General features: G+C 47.8%; 1 protein-coding gene across 1 annotated transcript in view; it reads left to right on the forward strand.

Moving 5' to 3' along the window:
* The first annotated feature begins 1966 nt into the window (after positions 1 to 1966).
* GRINA (glutamate ionotropic receptor NMDA type subunit associated protein 1) overlaps positions 1967 to 26017 on the forward strand; it is a 60268-nt gene continuing 36217 nt past the window's right edge. Inside the window, exon 1 of the mRNA XM_063450899.1 lies at positions 1967 to 2050. The gene's annotated coding sequence lies outside the window, so the exon portion shown is untranslated. The remainder of the gene's footprint in view (positions 2051 to 26017) is intronic.

A 26017-nucleotide genomic window follows, 5' to 3' on the forward strand; every position in this document is an offset into this window, starting at 1 on the left:
AGGGGGAGCTCTGTTAGAGAGAGGGTGAGCTCTGTTAGATGTAGAGGGAGCTATGTTAGGGGAGGGGAGCTCTCGGATGGAAGGAGGAGCTCTGTTGGGGGGAGCTCTCAGGGGAGGAGGAGCTCTGTTAAAGGGAGGAGGAGCTCTGTTGGGGGGAGCACTGTTAGAGGAGGGGGAGCTCTGTTAGAGGGAGGGGGAGCTCTGTTGGGGGAGCACTGTTAGAGGAGGGGGAGCTCTGTTAGAGGGAGGAGGAGCTCTGTTGGGGGGAGCTCTGTTAGGGGAGGGGGAGCTCTGTTAGAGGGAGGAGGAGCTCTGTTAGGGAGGGGGAGCTCTGTTAGGGAGGGGGAGCTCTTTTAGAGAGAGGAGCTCTGTTAGGGGAGGGGAGCTCTGTTAGAGGGAGGGGGAGCTCTGTTAGAGGGAGGGGGAGCTATGTTAGAGGGAGGAGGAGCTCTGTTAGGGGAGGGGAGCTCTGTTGGGGGAGCTCTGTTGGGGGGGAGCTCTGTTAAGGGAGGGGGGCTCTGTTAGGGTAGGGGGAGCTCTGTTAGGGAGGGGGAGCTCTTTTAGAGAGAGGAGCTCTGTTAGGGGAGGGGAGCTCTGTTAGAGGGAGGGGAGCTCTGTTAGGGAGGGGGAGCTCTGTTGGGGGAGCTCTGTTAGGGAGGGGGCTCTGTTAGAGGGAGGAGCTCTGTTATTGGAGGGGAGCTCTGTTAGAGGGAGGAGGAGCTCTGTTAGGGGAGCTCTGTTGGGGAGAGCTCTGTTAGAGAGAGGAGGAGCTCTGTTAGGGGAGGGGAACTCTGTTAGGGGAGGGGGAGCTCTGTTAGAGGGAGGAGGAACTCTGTTAGGGGAGGGGAGCTCTGTTGGGGGGAGCTCTGTTAGAGGGAGGAGGAGCTCTGTTAGGGTAGGGGGCACTCTGTTAGCGAGGAGGAGCTCTGTTAGAGGGAGGAGCTCTGTTAGGGGAGGGGAGCTCTGTTAGAGGGAGGAGGAGCTCTGTTAGGGAGGGGGAGCTCTGTTGGGGGAGCTCTGTTAGAGGGAGGAGCTCTGTTAGAGGGAGGGGGAGCTCTGTTAGAAGGAGCTCTGTTAAGGGAGGGCAGCTCTGTTGGGGGGAGCTCTGTTAGGGGAGCTCTGTTGGGGGGCTCTGTTAGAGGGAGGGGGAGCTCTGTTAGAGGGAGCTCTGTTAGGGGAGGGGAGCTCTGCTGGGGGAGCTCTGTTAGGGGAGGGGGAGCTCTGTTAGAGGGAGCTCTGTTAGTGAGGGGGAGCTCTGTTAGGGGAGGGGAGCTCTGTTAGAGGAGGGGAAGTGAGCTCTCGGGGGGAGGAGGAGCTCTGTTGGGGGGGAGCTCTGTTAGGGGAGGGGGAGCTCTGTTAGAGGGAGGAGCTCTGTTAGGGAGGGGGAGCTCTGTTAGGGGAGGGGGAGCTCTGTTGGGGGTGAGCTCTCGGGGGGAGGAGCAGCTCTGTTGGGGGGAGCTCTGTTAGGGGAGGGGGAGCTCTGTTAGGGGGAGCTCTGTTAGGGAGGGGGAGCTCTGTTATTGGAGGGGGAGCTCTGTTAGATGGAGGAGAAGCTCTGTTAGAGGGAGCTCTGTTAGGGAGGGGGAGCTCTGTTAGAGGGAGGAGGAACTCTGTTAGAGGGAGCTCTGCTAGGGGAGGGGGAGCTCTGTTAGAGGGAGCTCTGTTAGGGGAGGGGGAGCTATGTTAGAGGAGGGGAAGCTCTGTTAGAGGGAGCTCTGTTAGGGAGGGGGAGCTCTGTTAGGAGAGGGGGAGCTCTGTTAGATGGAGGAGAAGCTCTGTTAGAGGGAGCTCTGTTAGGGAGGGGGAGCTCTGTTAGAGGGAGGAGGAACTCTGTTAGAGGGAGCTCTGTTAGGGGAGGGGGAGCTATGTTAGAGGAGGGGAAGCTCTGTTAGAGGGAGGAGGAGCTCTGTTGGGGGGTGAGCTCTCGGGGGGAGGAGGAGCTCTGTTGCAGGGGGGGGGGGGAGCTCTGTGATGTTTCATTACCCAGGCTGCAGACTGTGGCCCTGTTCCTGCTCCGGCTCTGCATTATCTTGGTCTCTGCTTGCTGCAGGTGGGTGCCCTCTTGCCCCCTCCTGTTTTAGGATTAGGTTGTAAGCTCCTGGGATCAGAAAATATCTGTAGGATGAGTTTATCTTTTGGGATGTCATAGATGCGCACCCACTCCCACCCCCACCCCCCAACCAGTGCCCCCTCTATCCAGTGCCTCACTGTGCCCCCTCTATCCAGTGCCTCACTGTGCCCCAAAACCAGTGCCTCACTGTGCCCCCCAACCAGTGCCCCCTCTATCCAGTGCCTCACTGTGCCCCCCCAACCAGTGCCTCACTGTGCCCCCTCTATCCAGTGCCTCACTGTGCCCCCCCCAACCAGTGCCTCACTGTGCCCCCCCCAACCAGTGCCTCACTGTGCCCCCCCAACCAGTGCCTCACTGTGCCCCCTCTATCCAGTGCCTCACTGTGCCCCCCAACCAGTGCCTCACTGTGCCCCCCCCCAACCAGTGCCTCACTGTGCCCCCCCAACCAGTGCCTCACTGTGCCCCCCCAACCAGTGCCTCACTGTGCCCCCCCAACCAGTGCCTCACTGTGCCCCCCAACCAGTGCCTCACTGTGTCCCCCCAACCAGTTCCTCACTTTGCCCCCCAACAAGTGCCTCACTGAGCCCCCCAACCAGTGCCCCCTCTATCCACAGTGCCCCCCAAACTGTGCCCCCCAACCAGTGCCTCACTGTGCCCCCCCAACCAGTGCCTCACTTTGCCCCCCAACAAGAGCCTCACTGAGCCCCCCAACCAGTGCCCCCTCTATCCACAGTGCCCCCCAAACTGTGCCCCCCAACCAGTGCCTCACTGTGCCCCCCCAACCAGTGCCTCACTGTTCCCCCCCAACAAGTGCCTCACTGAGCCCCCCAACCAGTGCCCCCTCTATCCACAGTGCCCCCAAACTGTGCCCCCAACCAGTGCCTCACTGTGCCCCCCAACCAGTGCCCCCTCTATCCAGTGCTGTGCCCCCTCTATCCAGTGCTGTGCCCCCCCAACCAGTGCCCCCTCTATCCAGTGCCTCACTGTGCCCCCTCCCCTAATGTTGTCTCTATGGTGGGGAGGAGCTGTTTGCATAATCCTGATTACTGACAGTCAGCTGTTCTGTTTATATCATCCCTACCCACACTGCCCCGCACCATCTGACCCCCAGCCCCCCCCCACCATCTGTCCCCCAGTCCCCCCCACCATCTGTCCCCCAGTCCCCCCCACCATCTGTCCCCCAGTCCCCCCCACCATCTGTCCCCCAGTCCCCCCCACCATCTGTCCCCCAGTCCCCCCCACCATCTGTCCCCCAGTCCCCCCCACCATCTGTCCCCCAGTCCCCCCCCACCATCTGTCCCCCAGTCCCCCCCACCATCTGTCCCCCAGTCCCCCCCACCATCTGTCCCCCAGTCCCCCCCACCATCTGTCCCCCAGTCCCCCCCACCATCTGACCCCCAGTCCCCCCCACCATCTGACCCCCAGTCCCCCACCACCATCTGACCCCCAGTCCCCCACCACCATCTGACCCCCAGTCCCCCCCACCACCATCTGACCCCCAGTCCCCCACCACCATCTGACCCCCAGTCCCCCCCACCACCATCTGACCCCCAGTCCCCCCCACCACCATCTGACCCCCAGTCCCCCCACCACCATCTGTCCCCCAGTCCCCCCCACCATCTGTCCCCCAGTCCCCCCCCACCATCAGTCCCCCCCACCATCTGTCCCCCAGTCCCCCCCACCATCTGTCCCCCAGTCCCCCCCACCATCTGTCCCCCAGTCCCCCCCCACCATCTGTCCCCCCCCACCATCTGTCCCCCAGTCCCCCCCCACCATCTGTCCCCCAGTCCCCCCCCCCACCATCTGTCCCCCAGTCCCCCCCACCATCTGTCCCCCAGTCCCCCCCCACCATCTGACCCCCAGTCCCCCCACCACCATCTGTCTGAGTGTATAACAGAGCTCCCCAGCAATAATACTCCCAGTAATGTGTCTGAGTGTATAACAGAGCTCCCCAGCAATAATACTCCCAGTAATGTGTCATACACTCAGACACATTACTGGGAGTATTATTGCTGTGGGGCTCTGTTATACACTCAGACACATTACTGGGAGTATTATTACTGTGGGGCTCTGTTATACACTCAGACACATTACTGGGAGTATTATTACTGTGGAGCTCTGTTATACACTCAGACACATTACTGGGAGTAGTATTGCTGGGGAGCTCTGTTATACACTCAAACAGAGCTCCACAGTAATAATGCTCCCAGTTATGTGTCTGAGTGTATAATAGAGCTCCACTGCAATAATACTCCCAGTAATGTGTCTGGGGGTACAACAGAGCTCCACAGCAATAATACTCCCAGTAATGTGTCTGGGGGTACAACAGAGCTCCACTGCATTAATACTCCCAGTAATGTGTCTGGGGGTACAACAGAGCTCCACAGCAATAATACTCCCAGTAATGTGTCTGAGTGTATAACAGAGCTCCCCAGCAATAATACTCCCAGTAATGTGTCTGAGTGTATAACAGAGCTCCACTGCAATAATACTCCCAGTAATGTGTCTGGGGGTACAACAGAGCTCCACAGCAATAATACTCCCAGTAATGTGTCTGCGTGTATAACAGAGCTCCCCAGCAATAATACTCCCAGTAATGTGTCTGCGTGTATAACAGAGCTCCACATCAATAATACTCCCAGTAATGTGTCTGGGTGTATAACAGAGCTCCACAGTAATAATACTCCCAGTAATGTGTCTGGGTGTATAACAGAGCTCCACTGCAATAATACTCCCAGTAATGTGTCTGCGTGTATAACAGAGCTCCCCAGCAATAATACTCCCAGTAATGTGTCTGCGTGTATAACAGAGCTCCACATCAATAATACTCCCAGTAATGTGTCTGGGTGTATAACAGAGCTCCACAGTAATAATACTCCCAGTAATGTGTCTGGGTGTATAACAGAGCTCCACAGCAATAATACTCCCAGTAATGTGTCTGAGTGTATAACAGAGCCCCACAGCTATAATACTCCCAGTAATGTGTCTGGGTGTATAACAGAGCTCCACAGCAATAATACTCCCAGTAATGTGTCTGGGTGTATAACAGAGCTTCACAGCAATAATACTCCCAGTAATGTGTCTGAGTGTATAACAGAGCTCCACAGTAATAATACTCCCAGTAATGTGTCTGGGTGTATAACAGAGCTCCACAGCTATAATACTCCCAGTAATGTGTCTGAGTGTATAACAGAGCTCCACAGCAATAATACTCCCAGTAATGTCTGAGTGTATAACAGAGCATAGAGAATTTTAATATATCTACATATATGTATTTAAATTCTACGTGTATACTTATGGGGTTATGTCATTCTATATATATAACAAAATACAGTTAGAATGAAATTACATATGTATATCTAATTTTCATTAAAAAATATTTGATTTATTTTATTATTGTAATTATCCGTATATATATCTTATATGTAACTTCATTCTAAGTGTATTTTAATACTAATATATGTACTTATATTAATATTAAAATACACTATGTATGATGTTACATATAAGATGTATGTATGTGTATATTTAATTTATTTTAAACATGTTTAATATTTTTTTTTTTACTTTCCCACCAGCAGGGGGGGCTGTCTGACATTTCAGATCCACAGCCAGCTATAGGGGGCCATGTGATCGCTGTTTGAGAGCGATCACATGGCCCCCGGGGGCCTGGTTTGACGTGGGTGGGCTGTCAGGCAGTCCTCCCGAGAGGATCGCGGTGGAGGTAAATACCGCGGACCTCCAGGGGCAGAAAGCCGTTACGGCGTCTATGCCGCCACAACGTCTTTAAAGCCCTTTTAAACGGCATAGAACGGCGTTAAGGGGTTAAACAACAATAAGAGTGTTTAGAAATCAGTCTGTGGAAACAAGATACATTGTTTTAGTTATAAACCAGAAAAGCTACAATTTCTGGGGAAATTGTGTGAAGTGTTCTTGCCTCCACCAGTAGTCTACAACTGGAGTGGGCGGAGTAACTGGGTGGAGTGAGCGGAGTAACTGTTGTGTGGGTGGAGTGAGCTTTCAAATCCCTCGAACATTCCACCAACTGCCAACAGGGAAACCAACTGCTCACGTCACTGGCGGTTGCCATCTTCAAAGGGTCAATCTGCACGTTTTGGTATATTTTTGTCTATGTAGTGTAAAAACTGTGGGAGGAGTTAGGGTGGCAAATTTGGCTATAATAATAATAATAATAATAACTAGAAAAGCTACAATTTCTGGGGATATTGTGAAGTGTTCTTGCCTCCACCAGTAGTCTACAACTGGAGTGGGCGGAGTAACTGTTATTATTTATTTATATAGCACATTTAATTGCAACTTTGTTGCACAGTTACATTAAACCATACATTTATAAAAACATTAGCAGGTGTACAAAAGGCTTTGTCTATGACATCACTTGCTGCAGAATCCTTGCACAGGTCAGAGTATTTTGCCGGTTGCCATCTTCAAACGGTCATATTTTAAAAACTATAATTCCTACAGTGAAGAGCTTTATATTGTGAGAATCACAAGACCCAGACCTACATTTTGATGTATAGTATGTCTCTGGAATATTAAAAATGAAGGCACAGTCGCAGTTTAGAAATTTCCCTTCAAATGTGAGCTTTGCAGAGTGGAGTTTCAATGAATGTCAATGGAAGGCGTGAGTTGCAAACAAATGGTCATATTGTAAAAACTATCAGGACTATGGCTTAGCCGTGGATATTTTTAGTGGCAGCAGGGATAGCTGAACGTTTTGATATAAGATTTGTGTAGGTGGGCCTGAAAATGAGGGAGTGGTGGCAGTTTAGAAATCATGTCCTGATTTTTCAGCTTTTGCCAGCTCCCACTCTAGCTTTGCCATTCATTCCTATGGGACAAATTTCACCACAAGAACGACGATATTCCGAGAACCATTCGGCGAAACGTTCCACAAAGTAATAGCAATCCGATCGGGAACAATCTGCACGTTTTGGTAAATTTTTGTCTATGTACTTGTGCCAGGTTGCAGCAGCAAGTGATGTCATAGACAGGGCCTTTTACACCTGCTAATGTTTTTATAACTGTATGTTTTAATGTAACTGTGAAGCACTTTGGGCAACAACGTTGCAATTAAATGTGCTATATAAATAAATAATAGGCTGCTTGTGCAATAAACACATGTGATCGGGCATATAATCCTCGCCATCACTGCCTGTGGAGCTTTCACTTTGCAGTTTTATTTCTGCTTTTTCTAACAATACATGTTGGGGTTTATTTGCAGTGAGTTGCGTGTTTGGGATATTCTCCTTTATCAGCGGTTAGTGGATACCGTAGAAATCCGTGTTCTAATGTTAGATGTTTGTATGAACACAGATCAGCTCGGAGACGTTGCTCTGTTTAATGGTGGTTGGAGTTCTTTGCTGGGGGGAATTGGCTGTGAATCTCCTTGTCGTCTGTCTGCGTCTGCCAAGTCTCGTCATTAAATCATGATCGTGTTCGCATCCTATTTACATTACAAGACCATTGAAATATTAATATTTACTGGATTCTCTGCTAAAGTGAAATTCAAATAGATTTTCATATTTCAGGCCAGAGTAGTCAAACTGATTTAGAGAGTTTTTCCAGTTCGGCCTGTAACGGACCTCCCTGCACCCCGGCTGGGTACCTCCGCCAAGGACCACTTCCTAGATGGAACAGGGGAAAACCGCAGTGCTTCTGCCCCTGTTGCCGTGGCTTTACTGGGGTCCTCCTGGAGCCTCTCCGTCCTGGAACAGGATAGGTGACTAGCTCTATCCACCCCCAGGGACTGGACGACACTCAGTCCTGGGAGCTGTAGGCCTTACAAGGACTTTCCCAGCCGAATCCTCCACGAGCTGGAACGAGCTGGTGCAGGGATTGGCCCTTTCCATTTTTATATTTTTGTCTATGTAGTGTAAAAACTGTGGGAGGAGTTAGGGTGGCAAATTTGGCTATAATAATAATAATAATATATGTGAGATAACATTAAGTGGTCTTGCTATGCAAGAACACTTAACTAGAAAAGCTACAATTTCTGGGGAAATTGTGTGAAGTGTTCTTGCCTCCACCAGTAGTCTACAACTGGAGTGGGCGGAGTAACTGTTATCATTTATATAGCACATTTAATTGCAACGTTGTTGCCCAAAGTGCTTCACAGTTACATTAAAACATACAGTTATAAAAACATTAGCAGGTGCAAAAGGCCCTGTCTATGACATCACTTGCTGCTGCAACCTGGCACAAGTCAGAGTATTTTGGCGGTTGCCATCTTCAAACAGTCATATTTTAAAAACTATAAATCCTACAGTGAAGAGCTTTATATTGTGAGAATCACAAGACCCAGACCTACATTTTGATGTATAGTATGTCTCTGCAATATTAACAATGAAGGCACAGTTGCAGTTTAGAAATTGCCCTTCAAATGTGAGCTTTGCAGAGTGGAGTTTCAATGAATGTCAATGGAAGGCGTGAGTTGCAAACAAATGGTCATATTGTGAAAACTATTCGGACTATGGCTTAGCTGTGGACATTTTTAGTGGCAGCAGGGATAGCTGAACGTTTTGATATAAGATTTGTGTAGGTGGGCCTGAAAATGAGGGAGTGGTGGCAGTTTAGAAATCATGTCCTGATTTTTCAGCTTCTGCCAGCTCCCACTCTAGCTTTGCCATTCATTCCTATGGGACAAATTTCGCCACAAGAACGACGATATTCTGAGAACCATTCGGCGAAACGTTCCACAAAGTAATAGCAATCCGATCGGGAACAATCTGCACGTTTTGGTAAAGCAAATTTGGCTATAATAATAATAATAATAATAATAATAATAATATATATGTGAGATAACATTAAGTGGTCTTGCTATGAATTATTAGTAAATCACAGCCCTAATATTAGTTTCCCCGTTTTGTCCATGTGAAATGTTGGGGGGTATACACTGCTCCTGCCGTGATAGTATTACCCCCAGTAAGTAATGTTCCCTGTTATTTACGATTATATGTGAATCTCCCGTTCCGTTCTGCTTCCATTCCCAGGAATTATCCCTTAAGTCAATAGGCTGCTTGTGCAATAAACACATGTGATCGGGCATAACATCCTCGCCATCACAGCCTGTGGAGCTTTCACTTTGCAGTTTCATTTCTGCTTTTTCTAACAATACATGTTGGGGTTTATTTGCAGTGAGTTGCGTGTTTGGGATATTCTCCTTTATCAGCGGTTAGTGGATACCGTAGAAATCCGTGTTCTAATGTTAGATGTTTGTATGAACACAGATCAGCTCGGAGACGTTGCTCTGTTTAATGGTGGTTGGAGTTCTTTGCTGGGGGGAATTGGCTGTGAATCTCCTTGTCGTCTGTCTGCGTCTGCCAAGTCTCGTCATTAAATCATGATCGTGTTCGCATCCTATTTACATTACAAGACCATTGAAATATTAATATTTACTGGATTCTCTGCTAAAGTGAAATTCAAATAGATTTTCATATTTCAGGCCAGAGTAGTCAAACTGATTTAGAGAGTTTTTCCAGTTCGGCCTGTAACGGACCTCCCTGCACCCCGGCTGGGTACCTCCGCCAAGGACCACTTCCTAGATGGAACAGGGGAAAACCGCAGTGCTTCTGCCCCTGTTGCCGTGGCTTTACTGGGGTCCTCCTGGAGCCTCTCCGTCCTGGAACAGGATAGGTGACTAGCTCTATCCACCACCAGGGACTGGACGACACTCAGTCCTGGGAGCTGTAGTCCTTACAAGGACTTTCCCAGCCGAATCCTCCACGAGCTGGTGCAGGGATTGGCCCTTTCCCTCCCAGTAACTAGACAACACATAGTTCTAGGAGTACAACTGATTTAATGCATCCAACACCGTCTTTTTTTATACACATACCCCAGCAGGGGTCTCCATTCTCTTTAACACAAACGGAGCGTTTGGAGCCTTCTGGAAGCTCTAGGAGCATCCAGTAACGGAGGTACCCAGTCGGGGTGCCGGGCGGTCCGTTACACTCTTCTGTTACGGTTGCCTCAGGCTAGCTGAGGGTTGGACCGCTTGGATGTCCTTGTCCCCGATCTTGGAGAGCGGTAGAAAGTTCCAATTCAGCACCTAACGATCTTCCTGTAAGTGTAAAGTATTCCTGGAACTCTGAGCAGAGCTAGTGATCAGCATTTCCCTACAACATGAGTCGAGGCTGCGAGTTGAGGGTAAGATGTCTGGTTTATTGAGCAGACAGGCATTGCTTATATACACATTTTCAGGCCATAGGGCACACCCCTCTGGACCTGATGGAACACCGTGTTACAAGGGACATAAACCAATAGGAACAAAGTGCATCTTTCTGTACCCTCCCCTCTATCCTGGAGATAATTAGCTTAAATGGTTGAAACTAGTCCAGCAGCCCACCCACAAGACAGAAACAGCAGTACAGCCCACCCACAATAAACCATTACTACACCTGGGTAAGGGAGAATCTTGTCCATGTCCAGGTGCCTTACCACGGCTGTGTGGGGGACTGGTAGGCTGCCTTGGTGGGTTGCTGAGGGTGCAGAGACCAGCGGTACTCTGTCCTGGTGCCAGCACTACCCCGGGAGTAGCCTGGTTGGAGCCTGGTTGCTGGAGATTGACTGTCTCCACTTTGGATATATCGCTCTGTGGCTGGGGGACAGGACCGACCGTCCCTACCCCTGGTGCTGTAAGTGCAGAGACTACGGTCCCATCTGCACGGATGTGGGGCTTAACATCTCCCCTTGGTGGGTTAGGCTGCCGCTGGAGAGAGGGTGTAACAAGCTCCTCTCTCGGGACGGTAAACTGCCGCTGGGGAGAGAGGCTAGCAGGCTCCTCTCCCTGCCATTCTCTCTGCTGGTGGAAAGGGAGACCAGCTGTCTCCCCTTTCCTTCTCTTGTCCTGCTGCTGGGGTGCGAGACTGACTGTCTCTGCTCCCTGCAGGACACACTGCCGCTGGGGAGGATGGACGACACCATCAGCTCCCTGGGGTACACACGGCCGCTGGGGAGGAAGGACGGCACCTTCTGCTCCCTGGGACACCCACTGCCGCTGGGGAGGGAGGACGCTGCTCTCCTCTCCCTTCACTTCACACTGCCTTCCTGGCATATCACTTTGCTGCTGGGGGGCAGGAACAACAACCTCTGCCCCCTGTAACTCAGCCTGCCGCTGGGGAGGGAGGACGACACCATCCGCTCCCTGGGTTACACACTGCCGCTGGGGAGGATGGACGACACCATCAGCTCCCTGGGGTACACACTGCCGCTGGGGAGGAAGGACTGCACCTTCTGCTCCCTGGGGCACACACTGCCGCTGGGGAGGATGGACAACACCATCAGCTCCCTGGGGTACACACTGCCGCTGGGGAGGAAGGACGGCACCTTCTGCTCCCTGGGACACACACTGCCGCTGGGGAGGATGGACGACACCATCAGCTCCCCGGGGTACACACTGCCGCTGGGGAGGAAGAACTGCACCTTCTGCTCCCTGGGGCACACACTGCCGCTGGGGAGGATGGACGACACCATCAGCTCCCTGGGGTACACACTGCCGCTGGGGAGGAAGGACTGCACCTTCTGCTCCCTGGGACACACACTGCCGCTGGGGATCTGGGCCGACTGCCCAGCATCCCTGTAGGGCCGGTAGAGAGATCTCGGTCCCATCTCCCCCGGCCATCTGTGGGTCTCTCCAGGGCCAGTCCATGAGGTCCCCCACTTCTGCAGCTGGTAGGGAAGCAGGAGGTACCTCGGCCCCGTTTTCCCAGCTGTAGGCTAGCAGGTCTGGGTCTGCCACCCAGTTTTCCCGGTCTGCGTCCCTGCTCTGCGGCTGGCCGGAATTTAATAGTTCTACATAGTCCATCTCCAGCCCTTGTTCCATGCCAGCGAAACGGCGGAGGTCTTGTCCCAGTCCAATAGATCTCGGGCCCTGTAACATCTCACTCCGGTAATGCACGATAGCCCAGTACCGTGACTCTGCTGGACTGCCGAAGTCGACGTCTTCTGTTAGGGCCTTCCACAACAGGCCAGGGCTAGTGTAGCGATCCCCCTCCGGCTGGATGCCCTCTGCCCTCCACGTCTCTGGCTGGACAGTGCACCACCACAGTGCCCGGTATGAGACGTCCAGGCTCAGTTCCCTTTCCACGAGGTACTCAAGTTGTCTTACCCGCTCCCCTCCGGGTTGGTCCCCCAGAAGCGGCATCCGCCAGGCCATTTGTTCCTCCAACTGGTATGCGGCACCAGGAAAGCGCTGCTGCCGCTGATACTGGACTTCTTCCAGGGCATCATACCATAATTCTATCCGGGCATTATCTCTCCATTCTAATTCACTCTCTTCCTCAGGTGTGTGTGTTGCCCAGGTGTGCGTGTTGCCCATTTTCCCAAAATCCTTCGTAGATAGGGTTGCTGTACGGGTACTGGCGTTGCCCTCACTTTGTAATCCAGAAATGGTGTTGTCTGTAGCTGTCCCTCTGGTTGTAGGAACGATCCCACCGCTTGCCACCAATTGTAACGGACCGTTTCACTTACAAGAGGATAAAACCCAGTTTAGGCGATAATCCCCTTTCCAGATGCACAGGCAGCTACTGCAAACACCATTCTCCCGACTGGAGACACACGAACACTGGATCCGAGAAACCTTTTAAATTCTCCCAAGCATATGAATGCTGTAGACCATTGAATAGGAACCATACGAATAGGCTTGTACTCCTAGCAGTCAACTGGAACAGCATGCAATAAATCCTTCCCCCCAATAATGAGACGACACATCACTTTGAGGGTAAAACAGGAACTCTGGACTGGCTCATCCAGCCTGGCTTTTATTTCCAACTCACACATACAGGCCACACCCAGGGGGAGGCATAAAAGAACCAATGACATAGATGTTACCTCCCACACATCCCCTCCCCTTAGTGTGACACATAATCCCATTATGCATACAGTGTAAAATATACTTTTACACAACTTTCATAACTTTAAATCCATACATCACATTCACATAAAAATACATATCCTCAATCAATCCATTCAGGGGAACAACATATTAAAAAAATGGCATGAATCCGACCAGGGGTTCAAAAGTTACTAAAAGTATCTTTTGTCCCTCCTGTCTGGCAGAAAAACATCCCCACAATGCACCCTGGTTTCCTCCCTTCTGCCCTGGAGTTAATTGGAGAAGTAATCCAATTATCCAGGACTAGAGGCAGACTCCATTAACCACATGGTTGCAAAACGACATAAAACACTTTAAAATACATAAAGTCACATTTACACATAACACACAGACATTTCACCTATCCCCAGATAGCTGGGATCTGCGCGCACAAAACTACCGAATAGCGCGCAGATCCTACTCAGACAGTACAATTGCCATGGAGCTAAAGTCTTTCCCATAGTCTTTCATTATATGAATAGGCTCCATGGTATGGCTATCTGGGGTATCACATTCCCATAAAGTCTGGTCCATAGTCCAAAGGCAAGAGGCGGGCAATCAGCCCCCTCCAAGGACACGTGGCGAGGTCGGTTTCGCCACAATGGTTACAGTAACTTAATTATCTCCAGGTACAGGCAATATTCTGTAGTTGAAATTATAAAAAAAAAACACATCAAAATACATAACTCATATAATACAGTATTTAACTTTTATGTCCAACATATCCCCAGATAGCTCGGATCTGAGCGCACAAGATGTCCAAAAAGCGCTCAGATCTCACAAATATAGTGGGAACGCCATGGGGATAAAGTTTGTCTCCAGGGCCGTTCAGCAAAGGTCAGCCCAGAATTAGGTCCACAATGTTAAGGCATAAAGTCGGTCTAGCTTCCAGAGTCTCAAAGTACCGAACAGCACGGTGTTCGTTTGTTTAGATATGAACGGACGGAGTTCTGGGGATCCCAGCGCGGTTCGTGAATAATAAGTGTCCGAGAACCGTACCAGCAGGTTGACAACCAAGTCCCGCTGGGCGTTCAGCAGTTAATCATGGCCGCCGCGACGTGTTTGTGCATATGAACGCCCACCGCCCAGCCGTTGGGCAATTAAGCTGCGGTTAACCACAAACCACAGTTTCTGGGCAGCTAATAAGGGGCACACTCCTCATGCAGGGTGGTCGGTCGTTCGGTAATTGGGAGGTGAACGGGGTTAACAAGCGAGAACCGCAGCTTCTCGGCGTTTAATGGTACTCCGCAGATGTGGCCAAAATAGTAAAAAAATAAAAGTTAGCATTCAGTAATTATAAAAAAAAACCAGAGTGAGGAAGACAGAATGATCTATAAGATTAGGCAGAAAGAGGCTAAGCAAGTTATAAGAGCTTCCAAATCACACACAGAAGAGAAAATAGCACAGTCAGTAAAAAAGGGGGACAAAACCTTTTTTAGATACATAAATGAGAAAAGAAAAGTAAAACAAGAATTAGTTAGATTAAAAACAAAAGAAGGAAGGTATGTAGAAGAGGATAAAGGTCGAGCTAACTGCCTCAATGAATATTTTTGTTCGGTGTTTACAGATGAAAATGAAGGAGAGGGACCTCAGTTAAGAAAAAGGATAAATTAGTTATTTATTACACGTGAGTTTACAGAGGAAGAGGTTCTATTTCAACTGTCAAAAGTAAAGACAAATAAGTCAATGGGACCTGATGGAATACACCCAAAGCTATTAAAAGAGCTTAGTGGTGTACTAGCAAAACCATTAACAGATTTATTTAACCAATCGTTAACAGGAGTAGTCCCAGAAGATTGGAAGTTGGCGAATGTTGTGCCCATTCACAAGAAAGGTAGTAGGGATGAGTCGGGCAACTATAGGCCAGTAAGCCTTACTTCAGTAGTGGGGAAAGTGATGGAAACCATGTTAAAGGATAGGATTGTTGAACATCTAAAAACACATGGATTTCAAGATCAGAGACAACATGGGTTTACTTCAGGGAGATCATGCCAAACTAATCTTATTGATTTTTTTGATTGGGTAACTAAAATTATAGATCAGGGTGGTGCAGTAGACATTGCTTACCTAGATTTCAGTAAGGCTTTTGACACTGTTGCACATTGTTGAATGGGTGAGGCAGTGGCTGAGTGACAGGCAACAGAGGGTTGTAGTCAATGGAGTATATTCGAAGCTTGGGCTTGTCACCAGTGGGGTACCTCAGGGATCTGTACTTGGACCCATTCTCTTTAATATGTTTATTAGTGATATTGCAGAAGGTCTTGATGGTAAGGTATGTATTTTTTCTGATGATACTAAGATATGTAACAGGGTTGATGTTCCAGGAGGGATAAGCCAAATGGCTAATGATTTAGGTAAACTAGAAAAATGGTCAGAGTTGTGGCAACTGACATTTAGTGTGGATAAGTGCAAGATAATGCATCTTGGACGTAAAAACCCAAGGGCAGAGTACAGAATATTTGATAGAGTCCTAACCTCAACATCTGAGGAAAGGGATTTAGGGGTGATTATTTCTGATGACTTAAAGGTAGACCGACAATGTAACAGAGCAGCAGGAAATGCTAGCAGAATGCTTGGCTGTATAGGGAGAGTTATTAGCAGTAGAAAGAGGGAAGTGCTCATGCCATTGTACAGAACACTGGTGAGCCCTCACTTGGAGTATTATACGCAGTACTGGAGACCGTATCTTTAGAAGGATATTGATACCTTAGAGAGAGTTCAGAGAAGGGCTACTAAACTGGTTCATGGATTGCAGGATAAAACTTACCAGGAAAGGTTAAAGGATCTTAACATGTATAGCTTGGAGGAAAGACGAGACAGGGGGGATATGATAGAAATATTTAAATACATAAAGGGAATCAAAAAGAAAACAAAATACCAAGCAGTGAGTAAGAGTGTAAACAACGTCAAACCAAACTTGATATAGGTGCAGCGCTAGAAGTATAATATAAAATATTCCTTATGCACTTACCCCTTACAATAGGCACGGGGTGTACATGAAAAATAAACACAAAAGATATATAGAGTAGTATTGTCAGATAACTTAGTATAGAGTATATGGTATAAAAGGGGAAACTCACATTGTAAAGAGCCTTTTATAAGGATATAGGCTCTAAACATCAGCCAACGTGCCTTTTATGGTAGGCAGTAACACCTAGGGATAGAGGATGCTCCTTTCTTCCCTCTGTCTGTAGATTATATCTCCAAATTAAAGCACAAAAGAAGATTCCTGGTGCAGATTTATCTTAAAGGACCACTCTAGTGCCAGGAAAGCATACTCGTTTTCCTGGCACTAGAGTGCCCTGAGGGTGCCCCCACCCTCAGGGACCCCCTCCCGCCCGGCTCTGGAAAGGGGAAAGGGGTAAAAACTTACCTTTTTCCAGCGCTGGGCGGGGAGCTCTCCTCCTCCTCTCCGCCTCCGTTCCTCCCCGTCGGCTGAATGCGCACGCGCGGCAAGAGCTGCGCGCGCATTCAGCCGGTCACATAGGAAAGCATTCATAATGCTTTCCTATGGACGCTTGCGTGCTCTCACTGTGATTTTCACAGTGAGAATCACGCAAGCGCCTCTAGCGGGTGTCAGTGAGACAGCCACTAGAGAATTAGGGGGAAGGCTTAACTAATTGATAAACATAGCAGTTTCTCTGAAACTGCTATGTTTATAAAACAATTAGTTAACACTAGCTGGACCTGGCACCCAGACCACTTCATTAAGCTGAAGTGGTCTGGGTGCCTAGAGTGGTCCTTTAAATCAAGTGGTGCAGAACACACATAGAAATTCAGTGCTCACCTTTTATCGAGCCTTTTGGGGACTGGCTCTAAGTACTGCAGGCATCAGTGTCAAATTAGAGGTGACACTTCCCTCAACCGGATACCAAATATATGGAGGAGATGGAGTATAGGTACTTAAAATTTACATTTATTATATAAAAAAAAAAAAATAAAATACATACAAAGTAGCATGCATAAATATAGTAATAGTAAAGTGTCCACTCTCCTCTTCTCTGCACCAGGAATCTTCTTTTGTGCTTTAATTTGGAGATATAATCTACAGACAGAGGGAAGAAAGGAGCATCCTCTATCCCTAGGTGTTACTGCCTACCATAAAAGGCACGTTGGCTGATGTTTAGAGCCTATATCCTTATAAAAGGCTCTTTACAATGTGAGTTTCCCCTTTTATACCATATACTCTATACTAAGTTATCTGACAATACTACTCTATATATCTTTTGTGTTTATTTTTCATGTACACCCCGTGCCTATTGTAAGGGGTAAGTGCATAAGGAATATTTTATATTATACTTCTAGCGCTGCACCTATATCAAGTTTGGTTTGACGTTGTTTACACTCTTACTCACTGCTTGGTATTCTGTTTTCTTTTTGGTTTCACTATTACAGTGGTTTTGGAGTATCCACTAAAAGTGCATATAAAGGGAATCAACACAGTAAAGGAGGAGACTATATTTAAAAGAAGAAAAACTACCACAACCAGAGGACATAGTCTTAAATTAGAGGGACAAAGGTTTAAAAATAATATCAGGAAGTATTACTTTACTGAGAGGGTAGTGGATGCATGGAATAGCCTTCCAGCTGAAGTGGTAGAGGTTAACACAGTAAAGGAGTTTAAGCATGCGTGGGATAGGCATAAGGCTATCCTAACTATAAGATAAGGCCAGGGACTAATGAAAGTATTTAGAAAATTATCTGCAGTCACATTCTATGTTTCTATGTTAATAGGCGGCACACGTATGAACAAATTACCTGGTGAAGGTTTTACGTGGTTTTATTCGGGTAAAACAAACAAACAGTGTAGCAAAAGTGTCAGACAGAGGGTACTTTGTAACATGGCTCCCTCCTTGTGAAACACTCTGGCATACACGGCTTGACCCCTCTTCTGAACTGATATCGGTCTGCCGCGATAACCCGTCGGCGTTGCCATTCTGCTTCCCAGGTCGGTATTGGATGGTAAACTTAAATGGCTGTAAGGACAAGCTCCAACGTAACAGCCTGCCGTTGTCCCCTGCGACCCAGTTTAGCCACACCAATGGGTTGTGATCAGAGTGAACTCTTGTCCATAGAGGTAGGGAGTAGGGATTGACCGATATTGATTTTTTAGAGCCAATACCGATACCGATAATCTGTGAACTTTCAGGCCGATAGCCGATAACTTGCCGATATTCTGTACATTTACCATTTTGAAAAAATAAACTAATCCTAAAGGTAAATGCACAAAATATACATGCCACATGTAGTGGGAGCTGTGTTTGTGTAGTGTGTATATATAGTGAATGCAGAGTGTGTTTGTGTAGTGTGTGTATATATAGTGAATGCAGAGTGTGTTTGTGTAGGGTGTATAGTGAATTCAGAGTGTGTGTTTGTGTAGTGTGTGTGTGTATATAATGTAGTGTGTGTGTGTGTGTGTGTGTGTATATAATGTAGTGTGTGTGTGTGTGTGTGTGTGTATATATATAATGCAGTGTGTGTGTGTAGTGTGTGTGTGTATATAATGCAGTGTGTGTGTAATGTGTGTAATGCAGTGTGTGTGTTTGTGTAGTGTGTGTAATGCAGTGTGTGTGTGTGTGTTTGTGTAGTGTGTGTAATGCAGTGTGTTTGTGTAGTGTGTGGTGTGTGTAATGCAGTGTAGTGTGTGTGTGTAATGCAGTGTAGTGTGTGTGTGTAATGCAGTGTAGTGTGTGTGTAATGCAGTGTAGTGTGTGTGTTTATGTAGTGATGTAATTTGTGTAAAATGGGGGGGGGGAGTTTTTTGTTAATTTTTATTTAGTTTTTTTAAATATTTAAATGGTGTTTTTTGTTTTTATTTTTAGTCCCCCCTCTCTGCTTCTTACCAGGGAGGGGGGATATAGTGGTCCGGTGGTTTAAGTACTGTGGGGGGCCGGCAGCAAGCGCTGACTTACCTTGCCAGCAGCTCCTCCAGCTCCCCAGTGTAAATCTCGCGGCCCTTGGTGCCGCGCGGAGCTTTGCCATGGTAACCCATGGCAACGCTCTGCAGCCGCGGGTCTCGCGAGATTTAGACATGGAGCTGCAGGCAAGGTAAGTCAGCGCTTGCTGCCCGCCCCCCCCAGGACCGCCGGGCTTGTAATAAGCCTGGCGGTCCTAGGAGGTATTATCGGCAATATCGGTATCTATATTGGCCGAAACCGATATTGCCGAAAATACCGGATATCGGCCGATTATATCGGTGAAACCGATAATCGGTCGATCCCTAGTAGGGAGTCAGTTTCTTTAATGCCCACACCAAAGCCAGGCATCCTTTTTCTACGGCTGCATAGCTGATCTCTTGTGGTAGGAGCTTTTGGCTGATGTAGGCGACAGGATGTTCCCCTCCGTCTTCTCCCACTTGGCTTAGAACTGCCCCCAGCCCGAACATGGAAGCGTCTGTATGGACGATAAAACGTTTGTTAAGGGCTGAGGAAGCCAAGATAGGAGCATTTACAAGGGCTTTCTTAAGAGCCTGGAACGCTGCTTCACATTGGGGAGACCACAGGACCTGTCTGGGTAAGTTTTTCTTTGTCAGGTCAGTCAGAGGTTTGGCAAGGGTACTGTAGTCCTGTACAAATCGACTGTAATACCCGGCGGTGCCCAAAAACGCCAGTATTTGGGTTTTGGTGCGGGGGATGTGGGCCAATTGGCAATGGCCTTTGTGGCGAAACCGACCTCGCCACGTGTCCTTGGAGGGGGCTGCTTGCCCACCTTTTGCCTTTAGACTATGGCTCCTGCTCTTTTTCCCTGCAGAAAGGCTGGTTTGTGCCTTTCTGCAGACTGTTAAAGCCATGCTACCCCAGATAGCTATGCCATGGAGCCCAGCCGTATACTGAAAGACTGTATGAAAGACTTTGGCTCCATGGCGATTGAACTGTATGTATGTGATCTGAGTGCCATCCGGTAATAATGTGCGCTCAGATCTAAGCTATCTGGGGATAGGTAGAATGTCTGTATTTTATGTAATAAATGTAACCTTGTGTATTTTATTGTATTTTTATGTATTTTATTGTCCTTTGTCTGCCATGTGGCTAATGGAGTTTGGCCTCTGTCCTTGGAGATAATTGGATTACTTCTCAATTATCTCCAGGATAGAAGACTCTGTGGAACTGGTTTTGGGCAGAAAAGCCATGCTTCATTTGGTCACAAAGGACTTCGATCTATTTTTTGAACCAATGGACCAATTTGGATGATTTTGACATATGTTTGTATTTGGAGTATGCTGCTTATGAAAATGTATGTTTTATGTTTGTGACATGTATATTTTAGAAGTTATAAATATTGTGTAAAAACTGTATTCCTCTGCCTGTGATAATGAGATTACCCATTGTGTTCAGTAACCATATCACAGGCAGAGGGGAGGATTTTGTGTGGGAGTGTCTGTGTGTATTGTACGGATTGATTGGTTGTTCTGTAATACCCTGTGGGCTGTACTGTGGTTTTGGATTGGAAATAAAAGAGACTGTATGTATGTGCCAGGACCGTCAGATTCTGCTTAACCCTCAAAACGAAGTGTCGTCTCGTTATTGGGGGAATTGGATTGTATGCTGACTGCCAGGAGTGTAACCCTTTCGTATGGTTTTCCTGTTCAGATATTTCCAGGGTTCTTGTGTTTTCAGGTCGGGAGATTGGTGCTTACAGTAGCTGTTGGTGTATCTGGAAAGGGGAATATCGCCTAAACGTTTTTTAACCTCTGGTGAGTTACAGCCTCTATTTTGGCTGGCTCAGGTCATTGTTTTCCACACCCCACCCTGTGTCCCAGGTACTGCCATTCCAAAATGACACTTCTCTGGTTTCAGAGTCAGGCGGGCGCCCCGAATCTGATCCAGGACCGCTCCTACGTGAGCTAAGTGGTCCTCCCAGGCAAAATCCTGGAAGCCATCAAGGAGTCTATCCACCAAGCGCTGGAACGTGGCTGGGGCATTTTCCATCACGAATGGCATGACCTTAAATTGATACAAGCCAAACGGGGTGACAAAGGCCGACTTGGGGATAGCCTCCTTGGCCAGGGGAATCTGCCAGTAACCTTTACAGAGGTCAATGGTAGTTAAGTAGTGTCCCCTGGCTATGCGATCCAGCAGCTCATCTACTCTGGGCATCAAGGTAGGCGTCTGTCACCGTCTTATCGTTAAGCTGACGATAATCTACACAAAATCGTGTGGTGCCGTCCTTCTTGGGCACTAACACAACTGGGGAAGCCCAAGGACTGTCGGAGGACTCAATGACTCCTAATTTTAACATTTCATTTATCTCCTTCCGCATCTCTTCTCTAACTGCCTCAGGGATGCGGTAGGGAGACTGCCGTAGGGGTTGTTGTCCTGGGGTATCTACATGATGCGTGGCTAGGGTAGTGTAGCCAGGCTCTTGGGAGAACGTGAACCTTTTATCTTGTAATAAGGTGTGCAACTGCTCCCTCTCAGTGGGGCTAAGTTTGTCGCCTAGTTGTACCTGACTTAATAAGTCAGTGTGGGACCCTTTAGCTAAGAGGTCAGGTATGGGGAGATTGTCGGGGTCCTCGTGTGCTGGACTACATATGGCGGCCACGTCCTCTGGTCTCTCATGGCACTCCTTGAGCATATTAATATGAAAGGCTTTCTGCAGCCTTTCATCTTGACAGCTGGCAATGATAAATGTAGTGTTGCACCGTTTTCTATTATTTTGTACGGCCCCTTCCAGGAAGCTTGCAATTTGTCCTGTCTGACTGATTTATGGACTCACAGGCAAGGCGATAAATATTATATAAAGCACAATAACCCACCCTTTAAAACCTGAAAAAAAATAAAAAAAAAAACATTTATTTCTGAACACACACCAGAGATGTAAAATAGCTCACTAGCCACCCATAGGGAACAAAACGTTTCCTACCCCCGCAGTGCACATGGATGACACTGCGCCCCACCAGGGGAATTATCTGTATATAGCCCTACAACCCCTAGTTACCTCCCCATTCCTGTTCACAACCCCCTCCTGCCACCCCCTCTGGAACCCTACCCACTGTACCGAATGGAACCACACTACTCCAAACCCAGGTCTGGTACAAGATGTAATAACCACCGGACCAAATCCAAAACATATTAACACTAATGCTAAACGTCACATTACCACCCAGGCCCACAGAACAAGAGTACCATGGAATAGGACTCACACCCAAACCTGCTTTAGTGCTACGGCTGAACAGAGAGACCGCAGACCGAACCTCACATCCCTAAATGCTGATTATACACTCACATAATGTGAGGGGCATGAATACCCCTCACAAACGTAGGATGTTACTGAGAGACGCAAAACAGATCCAAGCTGACATTCTGTGCATGCAAGAGACACACTTTGTCAAATCCAGAATTCCCTCCTTTGGCACCAAGGACTACCCCACTCAATACCACGCAGCCCACACCTCCAAAGCAAGAGGGGTGTCAATCTTGATACATAGATCACAAGCATTTGAACTGCTCACACTAAACACAGATAACCAAGGCAGGTACATAATAATGACCTGCAAGATTAATGATACTATATACAGGATAGCAAACATATACAGCTCAAATGTAAATCAAAGAAATTTCCTCCATAAAGTGCTATCGAAACTAGACCCACCCCAAGCTGAACAACTAATAGTCTGCGGGGACCTTAACCACTTTTTTGACTTGGAACTGGACACCTCCGCCACACCATACCAACCAAGACGTAAAACACTACTGACGCAATGCACGTCCATGATGAAACTTATATATGAGTTCAGCTTATACGACTCGTGGCGAACACTACACCCAGGAGAACAATCGTACTCCCATTACTCTTCAGTCCATAAGACCCACTCGAGAATAGATCACATATTGACGTCAGCCCCAACCCTACTGGAGACATTTTGTGGTCGGACCACGCTCCAATAACCCTGTGTCAGGGTACCTGAGGCCTCTACCTCTAAGGGAGGTAGAGACTTGGTGGTTTATCCGTCCAGGCGAGCTGTTTCCTCCGTTCCTCGCGGTTCATCCAGTCACTTAAACACCGGCCGCGAGGAATCCACGTCCTTTTCTAGCAGGACGCTCAATACGTGACGTCATGACGCTATCACGAGCGACCTGTCACTCAAGTGTCCGATATCCAATCGGTACTTGTCAGAGGCGTGATTACCATCCAGAGCCAGGGTATTTAAGCTTACTTCTCACTTCAGCTCATTGCCCTGTCGTGGTTCTAGCTTGTCTAGTCACTCAGTGCTCTGGTATTCTAGTTTGCTCTATTGGTTTTGACTCGGCTCGTTGTACTTCCCTGCTTCTCTGTTCTCCCTTGACCCGGCTTGTCTCTCGCTTATCTGTCTTCTCGTTCCCTCGACCTCGGCTTGTCTCTGACTATTCTTTATTACTCTCGGTACGTTAGTCCGGCCATTCTAAGGCCCGGTATACGTACCTTTCCACTCTTTGTACTCTGCGTGTTGGATCCCTGTCCCGATCCTGACATTACGACAGGGCCAATGGATCCTGCAGGTACAAACAGTCAGCTTGGTTCTTCGGATCCCAGGTTTGACGCCATGGAGCATAGGATGGATCAGATGGCTTTGGCACTACAGGCACTTTTGTCTCGTGCTAGTAATCCACCTGAGGAGACACGTACTCCTTCTATTTCTCCTGCAGTCTCAGGTCTAGAGGTAGCCACTGTAGGTGCTTCTTCCCGTATTACCCCACCAGTACGTTATGGCGGGTCACCGGAGAAGTGTCGTGGTTTTCTAAACCAGATTAGCATCCATTTCGAATTACAACCCCGCTCTTATCCTACAGATAGAGCGAAGGTTGGATTTATTATTACTCTACTCATTGAAAAAGCTTTGAGATGGGCCAATCCTTTATGGGAGAATGATAATCCACTAGTCTATAATTATAATGCCTTTGTAGCTGCGTTTAGAAGAACTTTTGACCCTCCTGGTAGAAAGGTCAATGCAGCTAGATTACTGTTGCGCCTTAGACAGGACAATCGAACACTTGTGGATTATTCACTAGAGTTCAGGTCCTTGGCGGCAGAAATTAAGTGGAACGAACAGGCTTATATAGATGTGTTTCTGAATGGGTTATCAAATGTAATTCTTGACGAGGTTGCTACTAGAGAACTCCCTGAAAATTTGGAGGATTTAATTTCTTTTATATCTCGTATTGATGAACGCTTAAGAGAGAGGCAGAACACTCGAGATAGGACCCGTAGACCCTCCTTTAAACTAGCGCCTACCTTTCAAATTTCTGAGTTCGAGGACTCACGTATTCCTGAACCTATGCAGATAGGCAGTACTCATCTCACAGAGAGGGAGAGACAGTACAGGAGAAGGGAGGGTTTATGTATGTATTGTGGAGTCAGGGGTCATTTACGCCTAAATTGTCCCAATCGTTCGGGAAACGCTCGCACCTAAGTTCCTCTAGAGGACAGGCCTTGGGTGTTTCTACTTTGTCCTCTATTCACAACTACAAAGAGCTCAGGCTTCTGTTACCCGTTTCTTTAAAGTGGGAGAAGGGAGTAGTTAAGACTATGGCACTAATCGATTCTGGAGCTGCTGAGAGCTTTATAGATCAGGGTTTTGCTGCCAAGCATGCTATTCCATCCCAGTTAAAAGAGACACCACTGGCCGTTGAGGCCATCGATGGTAGACCGTTACTTGAGCCTGTTATTTTCCATGAGACCATACCGATTAACTTAACTGTTGGCATCCTACATAGAGAAGACATATCCTTACTGCTCATTTCTTCTCCGTCTATTCCCATAGTTCTGGGGTACTCCTGGTTGAGGAGACATAACCCTATTATTAATTGGGAGTCAGGGGAGATAGTTTCGTGGGGAGAGAATTGTCAAGAGAAATGCTTGCGGAAAGTCTCACCTCTCGGCTTAACCAATACATCGGCTAACTCTGACAATCCTACAGAGACACAAATTCCGTCTCAGTATCTAGATTTAAAAGCTGTATTTGACAAAAAGAAAGCCGATACCTTACCCCCACACAGGTCCTTTGATTGCAAAATTAACCTACTCCCTGGTACCATGCCGCCCAGAGGTCATGTATACCCGTTATCTACGAAAGAGAACTCAGTTCTAGAGGAGTATATTCACGAAAATTTAGACAAGGGATTCATTAGAAGGTCCTCCTCCCCTGCCGGGGCTGGATTTTTTTTTGTTAAAAAGAAGGATGGTTCTTTGAGACCTTGTATTGATTATCGAGGCCTAAATAAGATAACCATTAAAAATGCCTACCCGATCCCCTTGATTACCGAACTCTTCGATCGTTTGAAGGGCTCTACAATTTTCACCAAGTTAGACCTCAGAGGGGCATATAACTTGGTGAGAATCCAGCAGGGACATGAGTGGATGACGGCATTCAATACTCGATATGGTCACTATGAATATACTGTTATGCCTTTTGGGTTATGCAATGCACCAGCTGTATTCCAGGATCTGATAAATGAGGTTCTTAGGGAATTTCAGCAAGATTGCGTCATTGTATACCTAGATGATATACTCATTCATTCTAGTGACATTGAGATTCATCACAAGCAAGTCAGGAGGGTTTTGCACAAGCTCCTCCAGCATGGCTTGTACTGCAAGTTGGAGAAATGTAGCTTTGATCAAACCCAGGTAACCTTTCTCGGCTATGTGATCTCTGGGGAGGGATTTAAGATGGATCCGGATAAGCTCCAATCCATCCTGGAGTGGCCTTTACCCAAAGGTCTTAAAGCCGTACAGAGATTTATTGGTTTTTCTAATTATTATAGGCGCTTTATTAAGGGCTATTCTTCCATTATCGCACCTATCACTAACATGACCAAACAGGGGGCTGATACTAAGAATTGGACTACTGAAGCTCTCCTGGCGTTCAAAACTCTCAAGGAGCTTTTCGCTTCCGCTCCAATTTTAGTTCACCCCGACACTTCTCTGCCTTTTTTACTTGAGGTAGACGCATCAGAGACTGGTTTAGGTGCTGTCCTATCTCAAAGGTTGGGTATTGATAAACCATTACATCCATGTGGATTTTTCTCTAAAAAATTGACCGGTACTGAGAGCAGGTATGACATTGGTGACAGAGAATTACT

This window comes from Pelobates fuscus, chromosome 4 (genome assembly GCF_036172605.1).
Source record: "Pelobates fuscus isolate aPelFus1 chromosome 4, aPelFus1.pri, whole genome shotgun sequence".
Lineage (NCBI taxonomy): Eukaryota > Metazoa > Chordata > Amphibia > Anura > Pelobatidae > Pelobates > Pelobates fuscus.